This window comes from Heptranchias perlo, chromosome 2 (genome assembly GCF_035084215.1).
Source record: "Heptranchias perlo isolate sHepPer1 chromosome 2, sHepPer1.hap1, whole genome shotgun sequence".
Lineage (NCBI taxonomy): Eukaryota > Metazoa > Chordata > Chondrichthyes > Hexanchiformes > Hexanchidae > Heptranchias > Heptranchias perlo.
In genome coordinates this window covers 1,137,516-1,159,297 of record NC_090326.1, presented here as the reverse complement: position 1 = coordinate 1,159,297, position 21,782 = coordinate 1,137,516, and the positions used below count along the sequence as shown (strand labels likewise).

Below are 21,782 nucleotides of genomic sequence, written 5' to 3'. Positions count from 1 at the left end.
ACTGTGAGTATATGAGTGTGGGGATATCCCTGTGTACTCCTGGGTCCAGACAGTAAGTACGTGAGTGTGGGTATATCCCTGTGTACTCCTGGGTCCAGACAGTAGGTATATCCCTGTGTACTCCTGGGTCCAGATTGTGAGTATATAAGTGTGGGGATAGCCCAGTGTTCTTACCCGAGGTCCATACACCTTTACTTTGCAGCAGGGTCACCGCACAGCGATCAGGAGCAGAAACCTGGTTGGGCGGGGAGGGGGGGGGGGCTTTTTATTTCCAGCCGAGAGCTGAGGAATTTAGTGTCCTATCCCTGGACCCTGCCCAAAGTGGGGATTATTTTTGTTACATATAAAAGCAAGGTCTTGGAATCCCATTGTAAAAAGCAGCAACTGATCGTGCATTGGTTGAAGAAATAAAACCAAATGAAATGACATAACACATAATGAGTGAGCGTGGAGTTCCAGTGGAACAGTGAATGAAGGGAAATCAACCCATAAACTAAAAGCGAGGTTTCACATGTGCCAGCGGTGGAACGGTGGAGGGAAAGTTGCCGGGCAATGCCTTCCTCTTGTCTGGCAGGTGAGATCCCATCCGCTGTGCGTTTGAGAGTCGCACGAGTTTACTGAACTTTGGACCAGACATGGGCAGAAATATAAATGAACATCTGGAGCCAAGCAGTGTCCTCAGAATAGGGAAGTCCCATGTGTTCTGGGATAATTGGGCAGAACGAGCTAATGGATGGAGATTCAGAGCCAGGAGAAGGGAAAGAGATCTGAGACGTGAGGAACTGAACACTCTCAAATAATACTTGATTACATTCATTAAACAATATGAGTATTAGTTAGTCACAATCACCATTCTTTCATAATATTGTAGATATTGAAGGCGTTTATTTATTGAAGCAGTTCACTAATTATTTCATTATTAAGAGTTTACTAATGTTACTATTTACTGCCATGATGTGGAGATGCCGGTGATGGACTGGGGTTGACAATTGTAAACAATTTTACAACACCAAGTTATAGTCCAACAAATTTACTTTAAATTCCACAAGCTTTCGGAGGCTTCCTACTTCCTCAGGTGAACGGTGTGGAAATCTATTTACTGCGCCCGAGAAGTTCGCGCTATAATCGAAACCCGATGTGTATGTGCTTCAGTTATACGTGTCTCTCCTCGCAGGGACATCCCTCACCCAGCTAACTGAAGAGATTGGTGTACGTTGCTTGTGTAGAGACTCTGAATCAAGTATAAGAACTGATTCATCAAACCGTAGTCAGTTACAGAAGTGGACGAATTAATTACCACAGCCCAATATTCATCCTGTGGAATAGCAAGATCATAAAATTCAACGCACATGAAGCAGAAATTCTCAGGATCGTGTTGATGGAAGGGGATTAAACAGCACCAAAACAGCTAAAATGTTTACAGTAACTATACATTGAGCAAGAATAAGTCGTTATACACAGGATTTGAATAACGTAAAATGCTGCCTTGCAGTTTATCTGTCAGTAAACAGTTAAAATCTGTTTCTGTTGGTGCAGTTCAATACATTAATTAAACAACATCATTCACTCTGAAGAACAGTAGGAAATAAAATAAAGGCAGCGAATTAATCCCAGCCAGAGAGAATACTGGAGGTCCTGTTATGATTAGAGGAAAATGTATGAGAATGATAAATGAATCTGCCAGAAGTTAGACAAAATCTAATTCAGAATATTCCGTTGAACTCAGAGTGGAAAACAGCCAGAATTGCACACAAACAATTCAGGCTCAAAATCAGACATCTGACATGCGACCTTGTGCACCATAAAAGATAATTCTGGGGATAAAGAAAGTAAAGCCCGTACGAAACTTACAGATACGCCAATCCTGCAAGACTAGAAGACACAGATTTAGGGGCATTAATGGGTAACTTTAGGACAGAAGCCAGAAAGTAGTTCTTCGCACCGACAGGGATAAACAGATACCAGACAATCCCAGCAACATGTGGCCACTGGTGTCAGGTGTTCCAATTCTGTGAGTGACCCAAGCTCAGTACAATTCCATAGTAACAGATGCTTCTAGTAATACATGGCCACTGTAGTTAGGTATTGCACTCCGGTTAGTGACCCACACTCTATACAACACTACAGTTACAGACACTCCCATTATTACACTGGAATCAGATGCACCTTCTGGTTACTGATTCATAATCTATAGAGTTCTACAGTGAAAGATACTCCCCTTAATACATGGCCACTGGGATCAGGTTTTCCACCTCGGTTAGTGACTCGCACTCTATAAGATTATACAGAGAAAGATTCACCCAGTAATACATGGACACTGGGACAGGCGTTCCAATCCGGTTAGTGACCCGCACTCAGCAGATAAGAACATAAAAACATAAGAAATAAGGGCCGGGTTAGGCCATACAGCCCCACGAGCCGGTCCAAAACTGTACACAGTACTCCAGGTGTGGCCCCAACAGAGCCCTATGTCCTTACTCTTATACTGCAAACCCCTTGCAATGAAGGATAACATATCATTTGCCTTTCTAATTGCTTGCTGCAACTGCAGTTAACATTCTGTGATTCGTGTACAAGGACAATCAAATCACTCTGAATACCAACATTTCTTCGTCTCTCAGTGTGACACTCCGGTTAGTGACCCACACTTCGTACAGTTCTACAGTAAAAGACACTGCCAGTAATACATGGCCACTACGGTCAGTTGTTCAAAACCGCTTAGTGACCCACAGTCTATGTAATTCTACAGTGACAGACACTCCCAGTAATGCGTGGCCACTGAGATCAGGTGGTCCACATCGGTTAGTGAACAACACTCGGAACATAAGAATATAAAAGCATACGAAATAAGGGCTGGAGTAGCCCATTCAGTCCCTCGAGCCTGTCCAAAGCTCCAGTACTCCAGTGTGATCCCAACAGAGTCCCACATAATTGGTAAGGTAGATGACTTAATGTCACAAATAGAAGTGAATGGGTAATGATCTAATTGTCGTTACAGCAGGGTGGTCAAGGCTGGTGACTGAATATTCAAGGATATTCAAAGATATTCGACATTTAGGAAGGACAGGCAAAAAGGAAAAGGAGGTGGGGTAGCGCTGTAACTAAAGGGTGAGATCAGTACAATAATGAGACAGGATCTTGGCTCAGAAGATCAAGATGTAGAATCAGTTTGGGTGGAGCTAAAAAATAGCATGAGGCAGAAAACATTTGTGGGAGTTGTTCATAGGCCATCAAACAGTAGTGGTAATGTAGGGCACGGTATAAAGCAGGAAATTAGAAGCGCTGTAACAAGGGTAATACAGTAATAACGGGGGTCTTTAATCTACATATAGACTGGGCAAACCAAATTAGCACTAATGCTGTGGAGGACGAATTCCTGGAATGTATGCTAGATGGTTTTCTAGATCAATATGTTGAAGAACCAAGTAGCGAACAGGCTATTTTTGATCTAGTATTGTGCAATAAGAAAGGATTAATTCATAAACTTGTTGTAAAGGAGCCATTAGGGAAGAGTGACCATAATATTGTAGAATTCTTCATTAAGTTTGAAAGTGATGTAGTTCAATCCGAAACTAGGGTCTTAAATCTAAACAAAGGAAACTATGAAGGTATGAGGCGCAAGTTGGCTGTGGTTGATTGGGAAACTACAATAAAAGGTATGACAGTAGACAGTCAATGGCTAGCATTAAAAGATTTAATACATTATTTGCAACAAATATATATTCCTTTAAGGCACAAACGCCCAACAAGAAAATTGGTCCAACCGTGTCTAACAAGAGAAATTAAAAATAGCATTAAATCAAAGGAAGAGGCAAATACAATTGCCAGAAAAAAACAGCAAGCCTGATGATTGGGAGCATTTTAGAATTCAGCAAAGCAGGACCATGAAACTGATAATGAAATGGAAAATAGGATATGAGAGTAAACTAGCAAGAAACATAAAAACGGAAGGTAAAAGCTTCTATAGATATGCAATAAGGAAAAGACTGGCTAAGGCAAACGTGGGTCCTTTACAGACAGAGGCGGGAGAATTTATAATGGGGAATAAGGAAATGGCAGAGAAATTAAACAAATACTTTCTGTTTGTCTTCACGGAATAAGGCACAAAAAAACCTCCCAGAAATATCAGAGAACCAAGGGTCTGGCGAGGATTAGGAAATGAAAGAGATTAGTATGAGCAAAAAAATTAGTATTAGAGAAATTAATGGGACTGAAAGTCGATAATTCCCAAGGACCTGATGATCTACATCCCAGGGTTTGAAAGAGGTGGCTATAGAGATAGTTAGTTGCATTGGTTATCATCTTCCAAAATTCTATAGATTCTGAAACGGTTCCTGCAGATTGGAGGGTAGCAAATGTAACTCCACTATTTAAGAAAGGAGGGAGAGAGAAAACAGGGAACTATAGACCTCTTAGCCTGACAGCAGAAGGAGGGAACATTCTAGAATCTATTATAAAGGATGTGATAACAGGACACTTAGAAAATTATAATAAGATTTGGCAGAGTCAGCATGGAATTATGAAAGGGAAATCATGTTGGACAAACCTATTGGAGCTCTTTGAGGATATAACTAGTAGAATAGATAGGGGGGAATCAGTGGATGTGGTGCATTTGGATTTGAGAAGGTTTTCGATAAGGTCCCACACAGGAGGTTGGTGAACAAAGTTAGAGCACAAGTAATTCGGGGTAATATACTGGCAAGGATTGAGAATTGGTTAACAGACAGAAAACAGAGAATAGGAATAAACGGGTCTTTTTCAGATTGGCAGACTGTGATTAGTGGGGTACCACAAGGATCGGTGCTTGAGACCCAGCTATTTACAATCTATATCAATGATTTGAATGAGGGGACCAAATGTAATATTTCCAATTTTGCTGATGACACAAAATTGGGTGGGAGTGGGAGTTGTGAGTGGGATGCAAAGAGGCTTCAAGGGGATATGAACAGGCTAAGTGAGTGGGCAAGTACATGGCAGATGGAAAGTAATGTGGAAAAATAACGTGAAGTTATCCACATTGGTAGGAAAAACAGAAATGCAGAGTATTTTTTAAATGGTACGGTATTGGAAAATGTTGATGTTCAAAGGGACCTGGGTGTCCTTGTACACGAGTCACTGAAAGCTAACATGCAGGTGCAGCAAGCAATTAGGAAGGCAAATGGATGTTGGCCTTTATTACAAGAGGATTTGAGTACAGGAGTAAAGATGTCTTACTGCAATTATAAAGGGCCTTGGTGATTTTTAAAAATTATTCGTTCATGGGATGTGGGCGTCGCTGGCAAGGCCGGCATTTATTGTCCATCCCTAATTGCCCCTGAGAAGGTGGTGGCGAGCAGCCATCTTGAACCGCTGCAGTCCGTGTGGTGACGGTTCTCCCACAGTGCTGTTAGGAAGGGAGTTCCAGGATTTTGACCCAGTGACGATGAAGGAACGGCGATATATTTCCAAGTCGGGATGGTGTGTGACTTGGAGGAGAACGTGCAGGTGGTGTTGTTCCCATGTACCTGCTGCTCTTGTCCTTCGAGGTGGTAGAGATCGCGGGTTTGGGAGGCGCCTGGAGTATTGTGTACAATTTTGGTCTCCTTACCTAAGAAAGAACATACTTGCCATAGAGGGAGTGCAACATAGTTTCACCAGACTGATTCCTGGGATGGTGAGATTGTCCTTTGAGGAGAGATTTAGTAGACTAGGCCTGTATTCTCGAGAGTTTAGAAGAATGAGAGCTGATCTCATTGAAACATGCAAAATTCTTACAGGGCTCGTCAGGATAGATGCAAGGAGGATGTTTCCCCTGGCAAGGGAGTCTAGAACCAAGGGTCACAGTCTCAGAATAAGGGGTAGGCCTTGTAGGTCTGAGATGAAGAGAAATTTCTTCACTCAGAGGATGGCGAATCTTTGGAATTGTCTACCCCAGAGGGCTGTGGAGGCTCAGTCATTGAATACATTCAAAACAGAGATCGATAGATTTCTAGATATTAAAGGCATCAAAGGATATGGAGATGCTGCAGGAAAATGGGCGTTGAGGTAGGAGATCAGCCATGATCTTGTTGAATGGCGAAACAGGCTCGAGCGGCTGGATGACCTACTCCTACTCCTTTTACTTTTGTTCTTATGTTCTTAATTGCAGCAAATCTCCTTACTCTTATACACCAATGCCTTTTGCTTCCTGATTGTTTACTGTAACTGCATGTTAACATTCTCTGATTCGTGTACGAGGACATCGAAATCCCTCTGAATACCAGTATTTCTTAGTCCCTCAGTGATCCACTCCGGTTAGTGACCTTGACTCAGTATAATTCTACTCTGACTGACACTCTGAGTAATACATAGCCACTCTGGTTAGGTGTTCCACTCCGGTTTGTGACACATAGTCTATACAATTATACAGTGAAAGATGCTCCGAGTAATACATGGGCATTGGTGTCAGGTTTCCACTCCGGTTTGTGACCCACACTCAGCACAATTCTACTCTGACTGACACTCCCAGTAATACGTGGCCACTGTGGCCGTGTGTTCCACTCCAGTTAATGACCCACACTCGCTACAAACCTACAGTGACAGAAGACACCCAATAATACATGGCTACTGGGATCACATGTTCCACTCAGAATCGTCGCCCACACTCAGATTTCTACAGCGACAGATACTCCCAATAATACATGGCCATTGGGATCAGTTGCTCCTCCTCGATTAGTGACCTACACTCAGTCCAATTCTACAGTGAAAGATACTCCCATTAATACATGGCAACTGGGATCAGGTTTTCTTCCTCTGTTAGTGACCCACACTTTATAAGATTATACAGAGAAAAATGCTCCTAGTAATACATGGTCATTGAGGTCGGGTGTTCCATTTCGCATAGTGATCCACACTCAGTGAAATTCTACAGTGACAGGCACTCCCAGTAATAAGATGGCCATTGGGATTAGTTGTTCAAAACTGGTTAGTGATCCACAGTCTACATAATTCTACAGTGACAGACACTCCCAGTCATAGATGGCCACTGCGATCAGTTGTTCAAAACTGGTTAGTGATCCACAGTCTACATAATTCTACAGTGACAGACACTTACAGTAATACATGGCCACTGACATCAGTTCTTCAAAACTAGTTAGTGGCCCACAGTCGATGTAATTCTACAGAGACAGACACTCACAGTCATACATGGCCACTGACATCAGTTCTTCAAAACTGGTTAGTGACCCACAGTCGATGTAATTCTACAGTGACAGACACTCCCAGTCATAGATGGCCACTGCGATCAGTTGTTCAAAACTGGTTAGTGACCCACAGTCTACGTAATTCTACAGTGACAGACACTCACAGTAATGCATGGCCACTGAGATCAGGTGGTCCATTTCGGTTAGTGACCCACACTCAGAATATAAGAACATAAAAGCATAAGAAATAGGGGCAGGAGTAGGCCATAAAGCCCCTCAAGACTGTCCAAAACTGCACACAGTACTCCAGGTCTGGTACCACCAGAGCCCTATATAATTGCAGCAAGACCTCCATACTCTTATACTGCAACCCCCTTGCAATGAAGGATAACATACCACTTGTCTCCTGATTGCTTGCTGTAACTGCATGTTAACATTCTGTGATACAAGGACACCCAAATCGCTCTGACTACGAACATTTCTTAGACACTCAGTGTACCATTCCAGTTAATGACCCACACTCAGTACAATTGTACAATGACAGACACTCACCGTAATACATGGCCACTGGTATCAGGTGCCCCACTCCGCTTGGTGACCCACACTCAGTACAATTCTATAATAACAGTCACTCCAAACAATAAATGGCCACTGGGACCAGGTGGTCCATTCCGGTAACTAATACACACTCAGTACATAGGAACATACAACAAAGGAAATAGGACCAGGAGTAGGCCATGCAGCCCCACGAGCCTTTCCAAAACTCTGCACAGTACTCCAGGTGTGGTCCCACCAGAGTCCTATACAATTGCAGCAAGACCTCCTTACTATTTTACTCCAACCCCCTTGCAATGAAGGATAACATACTATTTGCCTTCCTAATTGCTTGCTGTATCTGCATGATAACATTCTGTGATTCGTGTACGAAGACTCCAAAATCCATCTGACTACCAACATTTCTTAGTCTCTCAGTGTACCACTCCGGTTAGTGACCCACACTTAGTACAGTTCTACAGTGAAAGCCATTCCCAGTAATACATGGCCACTGCGGTCAGTTGTTCAAAACTGGTTAGTGACCCACAGTCTACATAATTCTACAGTGACAGACACTCCCAGTAATACATGGCCAATGAGATCAGGTCGTCCACTCCGGTTAGTGACCCACACTTAGTACAATTCTACAGTGACAGACACTCCCAGTAATACATGGCGACTACGGTCAGCTGGTCCACTTCAGTTAGTGACCCACACTCAGTAGATAAGAACATAAAAACAGAAGAAATAAGGGCCGGGTTAGGTCATACAGCCGCACGAACCGGTCCAAAACTGTACACAGTACTCCAGGTCTGGTCCCACCATGGCCCGAGACAATTGCAGCAAGACCGCCTTACTCTTATACTTCAAACTCCTTGCAATGAAGGATAATATACCATTTCCCTTCTTGATTGTTTGCTGTAACTGCATGTTAACATTCTGTGATTCAAGTACAAGGAGCCACAAATCCCTCTGACTACGAACTTTTCTTAGTCTCGCAATGTACCATTCCAGTTAGTGACCCACATTCAGTCGAATTCTACATTGACAGACACTCCCAGTAATACATGGCCACCGGGGTAAGGTATCCCACTCCGGTTAGTGACCCACACGGTTACAGTTCTAGTCGACACGCATTCCCAGTAATACATGGCCACATATGATCGTTAACAATTATGACATCCTATTTATTGAAATTATATCACTAATCCGCTGACTGTATAATAGTCACTGGTCGACCAGAATGTAACATTATCGGTCATAGAGCAAAACCATAGACCCGCTCTCACACAGATTTATACAACTTCAATGGTTGCAGTCACTCACCAGGAAAACCAATGACGGCGAGGATCAGGTAGTATATTTTCCTGATACTGAAAAATGTTGCAAGCATTTCTTGTTTGCGTATCGATCTGTCCCTTCGTGCTGCAAGCAATCGCTCTGAATTACACTATGAGGCAATACATTCCCAGATCCTTTAATTTGTACCCTGTGGGGTCTCCACGGGGACATTGCGGTTACAGCATCGTTCAAATTCGTTCTATTTGTTCGAACAACAGATTACGACAGCCTATTTCAGTCTTTCTGTGATGGAATATATTTCGTGCTTAGACTGAATTGTAAAATCCTTAACACTGCAGAATTATGATGACATTAATCAACTAATGGAAATTGGATGTAGTATTCTCCCAGTAATGGTGTTGTTCCTTCAACCAAAGTCAGGCCCATTTATACATCTTATATTGTTTTTGTGATGTCCTTCACTCTGCTGTGTTCATTCAGTAATTAAATTATAGTTCAAGACTCCCTCCCAGGGTTGCTCCATCGCTCTGGGATGAGGCTCCCGTCTTTAGCTATAGCCATTTAGTTTGCTAACTAAAGTGTGGAATTTGAGGCTGTGTAACGGATAATTAGACTCTCTTGCTTTTTCACACACAATTGGGCTGTTCAAGTTAGGGTGTTATTTAAAAACATTCTTCTTATACAAAGTAGGTCTGTTAAAAAAAAATCTTTATAGAGACTGAGCATTGCAACTAATTGCACACATGGCATAAAAATACTTGAAATGAAGCACTTCAAGCTAATTCCGCACCTCAATCTATTACAGCACCTCAAACTCATACAGCATCTCAAACTAATACAGGATCTCAATCCAATAAAGCACCTCAAACTAATAATATCATAGAATCATAGATGCTGTATTAGTCAAATACGAGTTTGCTTTAACCAATTCGTGCTGACTTTCATTTATTAGCCCATAGTTTTCCAAGTGCCAATTAATTTTGATTATTATCTCTAAAAGTTTCCAACAACCGATCTTAGGCGCACTGGCCTGCAATTGCCGGGATTATCCCTATTCCCTTTTTTGAGCAGGAGTGTAACATTTGCAATCCTCCAGTCGTCTGGCACCATCCCCATATCTAAGTTGGATTCGATGATTGTTGCACTTCAAACTAATGCAACGCCTCAAACTAATAAAGCACCTCAAACTAATACAGCAATTCAAACTAATTACAGAACTTCAAACCATTAAAGCACCTCAAACTAATACAGCACCTCAAACTAATCATAGAATCATAGAAAGCTACAGCTTAGAAGGAGGCCATTCAGCCCATCGTGTCCGTGTCTACCGACTAATACACTACGTAAAACTAATAGAAGACTTTAAACTAATACAGTACCTCAAATTAATAAAATACCTCAACTAATACAGTACCTGAAACTGATAAAGCAATTTAAACTAATACAGCATTTAAAACAAATGAAACACCTCAAACTAATACAAAACCTCAAACTAATGCAAACCTTCAAACTAATACACTGCAAACTAATACAGCACATCAAACTAATAGATCACCTCAAACAAATACAAAACCTCAAACAAATGCAACACGTCAAACTAATACAGAATCTCAAACTAATACAGAGCCTCAAACTAATACAGCGCCTCAAACCAATGCAGCACATGATTTTGCAGTGATTCTTGAATATGGATAATGGTCAAGCAAAGAAAGTCACACTCACAGTAGCTTCGTTAATCAAAAGTAATTATTTAATGATACATGAAGCAACATCAAACTATACGTATGACTTTACTCTACTCGTTATACAATTTATCATTCGCAACATTATTATTTAATAATTTAACAACTTATATGAACTTCAGGCAAATCTCGTAATACATGTACAACCTTAAACCAAGGGTTTTGCTCATCAAGGCATGAAGTGGTCAGTTTTTTGGCACTTGAGATTATTTGAATTTGTTTCGGACATCCTTGTTGTAAGCAAAGTTTTCTTTTAAGCTCGCTCCTTTGACTACAGAGAGAGAGAGACAGAGAGGTTTGTTTCACCGCAAAGTCTTCTTTTTATATTATTTTGGACCAAGAAGACGTAGGATTGGAAGAAAATGTCATTATTTTTGTGCAGTCCCCCATTTGTTATTAGGACTAGGTTTCTTTGATATACTTAGGCGCATGTGTTCAAATCATGGAATGTGGGAGACCACTTTATTATCTTTGTTTATGACCTTTCATGCATAGATCGGAATGTGCGGCTCCTTTTTATCCATACTAGGTTAATGGTTTTGATGTCTCCAATTCTAGTTGCTTCAACGGTTTCAAATCGGTCTCTTATACGATTTCCTTTTATAGTTTATAATATGCTGGATGTTACACTCTAATGTTTTAAGAATTCTAATTCTTTGAATAGAATACCAGAAAAGAATGAGAGGCACATGGCTTTATTGTAATCAAACTTTGATGCATGTTTTTTAGCAACATGTTGCCTTTTATATTTCAGCAATCTCCTTCTCTTACATTACCCCCAGCTGTGATGAAAAGCTTGTGTTTTCAAAATGTAACAACGCTTTAAGCTCTATATTACGCATCTAGCTGTTTGTTCTAATAATCTCATCCTCTCCATTGTAATCAGCGACAATGAGGGGAAAGAATAGGATTTGCGAGAACAGATTTTAAACCAATTCTGTCTACATCACTGCGTTTGCAGCTTTTCAGATATAATGTTTAAAATGGGCAAAGCTAAACCTTTCTTTCAAATGTAACATTGTTCAATTAAAGGGGTTTTTAATCCCACAGGCTCTCCTCAAGTGGGTCTATCTGATCTTCTGACTGATCCACTTTATACCTTGAGCATTGGCCTTGGTTATTAGGTTTTTATCATTGAGTCCTCTTTAAGAAAGGTTTGCCGTGACATTCACAAAAAGAATATTTCCTTTCCATGTTTTCTAACTAAATGTCACATTACATATAAGCAAATTATCATAATAAACACCAGTACACATTGCGTACTTATTAAAGTCATGCTAATTATCCTGATCCATGGATGTTGTCCCACATGAGACATAGTTTCTCACCATTCATGGTCTCCTAGCTTTTGTACTTTTTATTCTATAAACGCGTTGGATTGTTTCATTTTAACCAGGTGTTGAAGTGAGGCATGTGACCATGCCAGTATGAACTTAAGAATTAATGATATCGGAGGAATAGAGTGGCCAAAGAGTATAACGGCTTTTAAAGTCTCCTGCTATAGGGTGAAATTAACATGAGTGTCCATCACATTGTATGGTCACATTGGTATGAGAGTATGTTCCCCAACCTGACAAACTTCTGTGGAGATGAGAAAGAAAGATGAATAAGTGATAGGACAGATAATGGTGCCATGGATGAATGCAATGTCACTGGTGATTTTACAACACCGACCTCGGGTTTGATAAGACACGTGGGTACTAACCCACCGATTGATAACTTTCACCAGGCGTTCAGGGTCCTCATCCCCTAGGTGTACTCACAGGTAGACATATTTCGCTGAGTATGCCACATTGGCAAATCCAGGTCCCTGACACCACTCTATAGCAAGACAGGTCCAACCTATTGCATTCTCCTCCGTGTTCCCTTATCAGATGTTTGGGAAAGGTGGTGAATTCTTGAAAGGTATCACCCTCAAGCGTAACCACTGAGTGTAGACTGAATACTTCCCTTGGTTTGTCCCGTATCTGAGGCACAGCAATCAAAAGTGAGGGAACTATTTTTACCGTTGTGGTATTACATGAACCAGATTTACTGTTCCACATCTTCAAGCCTTACATGGGTCATAGTCTGTTTTATACCATTGCCATAAATATTTATCAGTAACCCATTTTGGGATCTTGTTATTCTCTACATCGTTCAACCCTTATTGGATCTGATTTTATACAAAACTCTCGTACATGCAAAATGTGATGGCTTTGGATTTTTTCTGTTCCTGAAGCTCCCGATTACTTCCATTTCTTCCGTCATTTACACCTACTATTATTTGTTCCTTTTTTTTTATTTTGGCTGTCGATACCATACCCTGTTGAGTTTCATGTATAAGATCTCTATCCCCTTTATTCATGCTTGTAAAATACCCATCTGTTGTTTACGTATCGATTCATCATGTTCCCACATAGATTCAATATCTAATCTATTACATGTTGAAGTGCCTGCAGTACCCCCCATAACTCTCCGCTCGGCTACACCGTTTTTATGAATTTTATGGCCTGGTTTGTGAGGTTGTGGGTCCCATGCTTGGTCTAAATCTCGACCTGCAATTCGTTGGTGGGAGGCATGTACTATCTCCTGAAACATTGCATAAGGTAAGAACATATGAAATTGGAGCAGCAGTGGACCATGGATTCCAGCATTTTCCCGACGACTGATGTCGGGCTAACTGGCCTGTAGTTCCCTGTTTTCTCTCTCCTTCCTTTCTTGAAAAGCGCTTTATAATTTACTGTGGGCCTGATGACACAACCCTGATGGAAAGGCTATCTCTGATAGGGACATCAACACTGGTACCAACTCATAACGCAGATTATTATGAACCCCTTGCCGAATCCAGTTAATGACTATTCTGTTAGTCGGCCCTCGCTCTGTTTCTGAGCCATTCCAGTCTAAGACTTTCCGCCTTAGGCTTTTCACTATCTTCAGCAATGAGTTTTATAGAACATTCCTTACACATCACTTTTGTTGAAGGTAACCTGACTGGCCCAATACTTCCCCAGAAATAAGAAAACCATAAGATAGCCGTGGCCACTGTTAAATTGTTGGCCTGGGATTCTGCAATTACATAAGGTATACTAATAGGTGCCATGGGGCACCATTTTTAATGAAAGGCGGACCCCCGGTAATTAGGGGAATATCACTTTTATATCTACTGGTCAATCCAACAGATTTACGGGGCGAAACTCTAGCTTCTATCTGCGACTTGTTAAAATTATTCTCTCGTGATGCGCTGATACTATGGAGTACAGTCCAATTGTATGGGTTGATTACCACTGTCAAAAGTAGTGACCCCAAAATGGTAACCTTCCTACTGTCATGTAACTCTTGGACCTGCAGCTGATAGAATCCAGCATCCTCCATTTTAGCTTTTCTGATGTGCAAACTCAAGACTTGTGCGTTGAATGAAACAAAGCCTTTATAGACGGTCCCTCCGTAATTATTGGTCTCATATGATAACCAGGCCGTTGAGGAAACATGACTGTTTGGCAGTTCCTGGAATATTAAAGTCACTGTTTGTACAATCCATTTGGGCAAAGGCTATCAATGCATCCATCACGCCTTGTTTCCTCTGCAGCTTCCTTGCGCCACGACAGATATCTTTCCCATATGGATGGAGTAGGTGTTATTGAGATCACGATGTCATTCCATACTTTCACGACCAATGGCCCACAGGGTAAGGTAAGAGTGTTCTTTGACCCAACCAAGTTGGTGTGATAGGCATTCACTCCCGCAGATCCATTCGTTATCAATCCGATCCACCTTGCCATAGTATTTAACATCTCGTATCCCTTCTTACTCATAACTAGGATTCAAGCATTTCACCTGGATTAACTATCATTTGCATAATATTTGATCTTTGCAAATATCTTATTGTTTTTTTCACGATTCTCTCTATATCGTAGCCATCTTGTATTTGTTCTCATTTGATTCGCGCTCCACACAATTGAGGGATCACCCATCCACGGTGGGCGAGGCCATGGCCTCGGCCTTAATTGCCATGGGCCACTATTTCTCTGACCTGCCACAGGGGTGTAATATCATGTCGTCCTTTTCATCCCACATCATGGGTGAAACTAGAGGAATTGTTTCCTCCAGTTGATCGACCACAACAAGTATATTTCCCTTATACTCTTTTAACTGATTGACATGGAACCATTTTTCTTTTCCTATTTCAAGACTACTTTGTACACTGATAGACTGGCTTTATCCATGATGGGGCATTGTCCAGAAAAAGGAGCTACAAATGTCCCTTTCTGTCGGTATGTTTTTACCATCACCTTCTGTCCCACGTCCCATTCTACTGCCTTACTTTGGTGTCTAAATATAACTCTATGGCCTTTTTAGATTATCCAATATTAGCGGCTGTAAAGGCCATTGTCTGTTGCAATTGATCACGTAATTGGTTAACGTACCATTCCTGAGCCAAGATGATACTGAGGCTCAGACATATCCTGATACATTAAATGTTCAGGCGTTCTCATCACCCTCCCTGTCATTAACTCATGGGGTGAAACCTTGGTGGTACATGACTCAGCAGATCTCATAGCCATTAATGCTAAGATGAACAACTGGTCCCAAGTTTTTCGGGATTCTCCAATTAATTTATTTAGCATTGTTTTTAATGTTTGGCTCAATCGCTCCACTATGCCTGATGTGGTAGGATTATGGGAGATATGGAATCTTGCTTTGATTCCTATCAGCTAAATAAAAGTTTGCAGTGCCCCCTCTTAAGTGACTTCCATGGTCCGAGTCGATGGACATCGGGAGTCCCCATCTGGCAACTATGTGGTTCACCAATATTTTAGTAGCGGCTTGTGCGGTTGCATTGTGGGTTGGAAATGCATCTACCCACTTTGAGAATGAGTCTACTAACAACCAATACATATCGATTACCTCGAGTTGACTGGGGAAAATATAATCTATCTGAGGATCTGTCGAAGGGCCCGCTGTCACCCGAGTGTGGCGCAACAGTGTCTTCCTGGTAAGCGCACCCGGGTATTTGGACACTAATTAAACAGTTTTGACAGTAATGCTCCACCTAGGCTTTCATTCCTGGTCACCATGCTTACTTACTGGAGCGTTTCTAACGTTCCCCGTTGACCAGGGTGCCGTGAAGTGGCTGCATCATTGGCTTGGTAAAGAAAAGCATTTCGCTCATTCTGTGGCACCACCCACTTTTGATGTACAACCAGATCCCACCTTTCATCTTTAATTTGGGCTATTACCATACTCTCCCCTTGGGCTTTCTTTCTTTTCTAGCATTAACAAGACTGCCTTTATTTCAGGATCCCTGTCTTGTAGTTGTTTTAAATCAATTCGGTCAGGTATTTATCGGCTTCCATTGGAGGAAACATTTCCACTGGCTCCCAATCCGTTCCTTCCTCACCTCCTTTCCTAACCAATTCATCTGCTTCCAGATTTCCCTACCATAGAGTCTCATTTATAGTATGTGCTGGACTTATGAACTTCTATTTCTCAGGGCACTTCCTGTGCTCTGTTGGAAAAAATTCCTGCAAATTAGGAGCGGAGGGTAATGTCTTCCCATCAGCTGATATAAAGCCTCTCTTTTCCCAGATCGGAAGGTACTCTATCAAAGACTTACAAACGTATATGGAGTCTGAATGTATGGCAAAGGGAGTTGGGAACTCAACTGGATGTGTGACCACATACGGTGCAGTTGCCAATTCGGTTGCCTGTGCAGACATCCATGCAGTCAGTTTAATAGATAATTCCATTGATTTGTCCGGGCCATATATTCCACATGCTGTCTCTACCTACTGGAGCCATCTACATATATATTTCGTGTCTGGAAATGATCCCGCCTTTATTGGACCTTTTTGGTAGTGTTGATTGGCCAACTTACACTGATGCTTCTCTCCCTGATACACCAGGTTTCCTGCCAAGCGAGGCGGCTCTGGGAGGTGATGGACCTTAATATCTCTGCCCTGCAACAATAGGGTCCACCGGGCCGAACGGACCTTAGATTCTGAACCATCCTTTAATCTCACGTCTAACAACAATTCCGGTGGCAAGGCAGTATTTGACCGAGTGTGGCACCAAGGAGCCCAACTAAAATTAAAGTCAAAGGGAATCAGGGGGAAAATCTCCAGTGGCTGGAGTCATACCTAGCACAAAGGAAGATGGTCGTGGTTGTTGGAGGCCAATCATCTCAGCCCCAGGACATTGCTGAAGGAGTACCTCAGGGCAGTGTCTTAGGCCCAACCATCTTCAGCTGCTTCATCAATGACCTTCCCTCCATCACAAGGTCAGAAATGGGGATGTTTGCTGATGATTGCACAGTGTTCAGTTCCATTCGCAACCCCTCAGATAATGAAGCAGTCCGTGCCCGCATGCAGCAAGACCTGGACAACATCCAGGCTTGGGCTCATAAGTGGCAAGTAACGTTCACGCCAGAAAAGTACCAGGCAATGACCATCTCCAACAAGAGAGAGTCTAACCACCTCCCCTTGACATTCAACGGCATTACCATCGCTGAATCCCACACAATCAACATCCTGGGGGTCACCATTGACCAGAAACTTAACTGGACCAGCCAAATAAATACTGTGCCTACAAGAGCAGGTCAGAGGCTGGGTATTCTGCGGTGAGTGACTCACCTCCTGACTCTCTAAAGCCTTTCCATCATCTACAAGGCACAAGTCAGGAGTTTCATGGAATACGCCCCACTTGCCTGGATGAATGCAGCTCCAACAACAGTCAAGAAGCTCGACACCATCCAGGACAAAGCAGCCCGCTTGATTGGCACCCCATCCACCACCCTGAACATTCACTCCCTTCACCACTGGCGCACTGTGGCTGCAGTGTGGACCATCCACAGGATGCACTGCAGCAACTCGCCAAGGCTTCTTCGACAGCACCTCCCAAACCCGCGACCTCTACCACCTAGAAGGACAACAGCAGCAGGCACATGGGAACAACACCACCTGCATGATCCCCTCCAAGTCACACACCTACCCGACTTGGAAATATATCGCCGTTCCTTCATCGTCGCTGGGTCAAAATCCAGGAACTCCCTTCCTAACAGCACTGTGGGAGAACCTTCACCACACGGACTGCAGCGGTTCAAGATGGCGGCTCACCACCACCTTCTCAAGGGCAATTAGGGATGGGCAATAAATGCTGGCCTTGCCTGCGACGCCCACATCCCATGAACGAATTGAAAAAAATACAATGTGCTCTCTCTCTTTTACTCTTTCTCACTCTCGTTCTCTTGCGCTCTCACTCTCTCCCTTTATCTCAAGAGGGCTGGAATACAAAAGGATGCAAGTTATGTTACAGCTGTACAGAGCTCTGGTGAGACCACATCTGGAATACTGCATTCAGTTCTGAGCCCTACACCTCGGGAAGGATATAATGAATAACACAATAATTCAAGTATAGAGACACTAATGTATCAGAATGTGTGAGGGGAAAACATTTTTTGTTTAAGGTCCTGATTTCAGTATTTGACTGAACTCAGTCTCCCAGCTCAGTGCAGTCCAGTCCCGACAACGTGGCATTTTCTGTGAGAACATGAAAGACTTGTTCAGACCATGACAGAACCGACTGTGGGTGAAATGGAAAGTGAACTGCTGATGTCTCTGTTTCCATTTACAAAACGCAGGCACGCACGGGCCGAATCGATGCAGCTCCTGGGAAATCTGCGAGGCGACGCCGGGCTGCCGTGGATCATTTGAAGAAACTGGCACACACAAGATTCTGCCCGTTTCACGTGGCATCTCCTGTTTCTCAATTTTACTTCCCTCCAGCTTGCTCTGTTCCTCCAGCTGCCAGTGAATTAGATGCTCGATGCAAACACGGCGAATTCATGAAACCCAACCTGACACGGACAGCAGGGAGAGAGAGGGAAAGAACGGTGCTAGCCATTGAGTTGGGATGGATTTTGCAAATGCCTAGATAAATAGACACAAAGATCTCATCTCCCTGCTTCTTTTCTGTGCGGAATATCTTAAAGTTCAGGAGCTGATCTCACTTCCCCCCAGGAACATGGTCCCCACTCGCACTCTCCTTCCAATCTCACACACCTTGATTAGGTTTGAAATCGTCTATGTTTTCACACTGAAATTCAACTTGAAGAAAGCGGTGCGGTGATAACCGAGGGCTTTTGATGAGATGCAGTGCAAGAACTTGCATAAAAGGCTAATGATAAGTGACTGTTCTGACACTGTGAGCTACAGTTAAATGCTGGCAATATGTATGATGTGGAGATGCCGGTGATGGACTGGGGTGTACAAATGTAAGGAATCTTACAACACCGTTCTGGCCGTTTGTATATTCAGTAGTCTGGTATCTAATATTTCTCTGTCTGAACACTATTCAATTCATTTGATGGCCTTGATAACGGGCAGTTGGAAAGATTATCTGTAATCACCAGGCATTGTTCTATGGCTATATGTGCGGTAATTTTCAAGGAATCCGACACTCACCTGACGAAGGAGAAAGCCTCCGAAAGCTTGTGATTTTCAAATAAAACTGTTGGACTATAACCTGGTGTTGTAAGACTCCTTACATTGGCAATATGTAAAGTGTCATGCAGCAGATCTGGGTCCAAATCTTTCACGGAGCATCTCCTTCTGCTTCTGTCACTTCTTTTCCTCCACGCAGGGTGGATTTGGAATTCCTGTGCGGCTGCTCTGCGCATTTTCTAAACCTGCTTCGAGCGCAATTCGCTTCAGTTCATGAGTTGCAGATATTAGTTTCATCAAGGGGACAGGACACGTTTTCGCACGAAAGGGCCTCGTACCCTAAGTTTTCTGCCAGCAGAGTGAGTCAGATGATCAAAGGAACCGGATTTGGTCAATCGCATTTGCTGCTCTGTGGTGGTCTGGTGCTTAGGATTTGGCGCACTCACCACCGGGTTTGATTCTCGGTCAGGGAGTTAACTTTACAAAGCTGTTGTCAGCCTATTTAATTAATTACATCTAACTAATTAAACGCTATAAAAGAGGAACAATTTTTGTAATCAACCTATAATTTTCTGTTGCAGACTGAAAGAAACGTTACCGAGTGATAGTCAACATTTTGTGTTTTGTTTGTGAAACACTTTGCAATTTTGTATGAGGAGTCTGGTTAAAAATGCTGAGTGTTTATGACACCAGGGATCTGGTGCAGCCGTTGTTAAATTTAATAGGAACAGCCGATTAACGTTCCCTTCACACAGGAGAAGGAACTCGCCCCTGGAGGTTCATCTGCAGCAAGTTCCAATATAATGAAAGATTTCTACCTGAGGTCGAATCGCGATCGCACGCGTTTTAAACAAATGTGAGAATCGCTACACTACGGGAAGCACAGCACTTAAAGTGTTTGTAAAAATGTTCAATGTTCATTAAACCAGGAATCTGGTGCAAACATTGTTCAATTTAACAGGACCGATGCTTTGTATCAAACAGCAGTTAGCAGCAGAAAGTGAAAGTAATGGGAGTAGTGGGACTGAGAAATACATAAACAGCCTGCACCCTGTCAAACAGAGCTCCAAGTATCAATTCAAATGAAGCCCTGAACTGACAGCGAGGAGGGCAGATGAGGATTGAATTAAATCCTGAACTGAATCTAAATAACGTTTAAAGAAGTGAATCTGTCAGGAGTGAGATTTCTGAGCCTATGTCTGAGCTGCACCTGGATCGGTCCCGTTCAGTAAAGAGAGACCGGCAGGACTAGAGAGCAGCGACCCTGCGCTGTTGTTGAGTTGGTTTGGCTGCTGCTGCTACTTCTCACACTCCAAGAGCTCTAGCGGCGGTCCATACCTCTCTCCCTCCTATAGATCCATCTGCACTCGCTTGCTGGGGCACCTGATTGCGCAACATTGGTGTCTGATTCCACATCAGAAGTGTTCGAGTTACAATGGGGTCAAAACGCGTCTTTTTTTTCATTGCTAATTGTTCATCTTGATCCGTTTGCTTCATTTTTTCCTCAATCATTTCTGAATAATTTTCTATCTGTTAACGTTCTTAAATATTTGATTTGATTGTTCCCTTCCTCTTGACTTATGATTTGTTGACCTTCAGGTAAAAGTCTGAAACAGAAATGCGTGACTCTGAAGTGTGAGACCGAGAGGTGATGCCGGATGTGTGACCGAGAGAACACCTGCAAGAGGCAGGACTGTCCGTAACCTAATATACCCGCTGTCGCATTGCTCATGATAGGTCGGATGACAAGGTTTTGTATTAACAGAACGGCTATTTGTATAACACACAGCGGATTTTACTGCTACTTTAAATCCAGAAAGTAGAATCACCACAAATGACAAAAGTCTCCGATTAGTTAGAATTGAATTGCTGTTGGTGAAGGGAGTTTGTACATTGGAAGGAGTTTCTACATTTACAGCTCCAGGTAAACCTGCAAACCTCTCTCACCTGTAGGTGATGTCACCATGAGGTGTCTCCCTTTCTCTGCGTTTCTGGATTTCTGAAGTGTGATTAAACCGTGCCGAAAGTTTCCTATAATTAGTGAGGGAGGAAGGTATCAATTTACTATCAGATATACACACGGATGTTTCACGGGTACCATGGGAACCAGATACACCGCTCATTCCAGTTAATTGTCCAGCAGGAAACAGAAATCATTCTCTTCAACTGTACGCTCCCGAAGGAAAAGGAACAAACTAACGGGCTCGGTCCTTTGTTCCGGCTTCTTCTGCTGGTTTACATCCACTCACCAAGAAAATGACGGAGAGAGGGGCTGAGAGATTGGATTGGCTTTTTCACTTTGTAATCGATTATCCTTTGTACTTATTGTAAGAGGCGGTTCCATCCCAACTGTCCTGAGCCTGACATTCTCAATGATACTAAGATGTGCTTCAAATGATTTTCTACTAATTGCACATTGCGGACAAAAGCTGAACACCGAAAACTGCTCTGAAACCGCTTCGCTTCGCAACCTTTAGTGGAGATCGGTTGCTGGTTGTAAGTAAAGACGTTTATAAAATTTGCTCTCGAGAGCAGTATCCTCCAAACGTGTTTCGGACACATTGTATGAGAGTTCCGTCAGTACAATGAAGGAGCACTTCTGTATTGCAATTCTGGAATCCTTT

At 42.6% G+C, this 21,782-nt stretch overlaps 1 protein-coding gene across 1 annotated transcript in view; it reads right to left on the bottom strand.

Annotated features, from left to right (window-relative positions):
* The window catches only part of LOC137300274 (probable G-protein coupled receptor 139), a 62,514-nt gene that overhangs the window by 3,256 nt on the left and 37,476 nt on the right, over window positions 1-21,782 (bottom strand). The gene's annotated exons all lie outside the window — the stretch shown is intronic.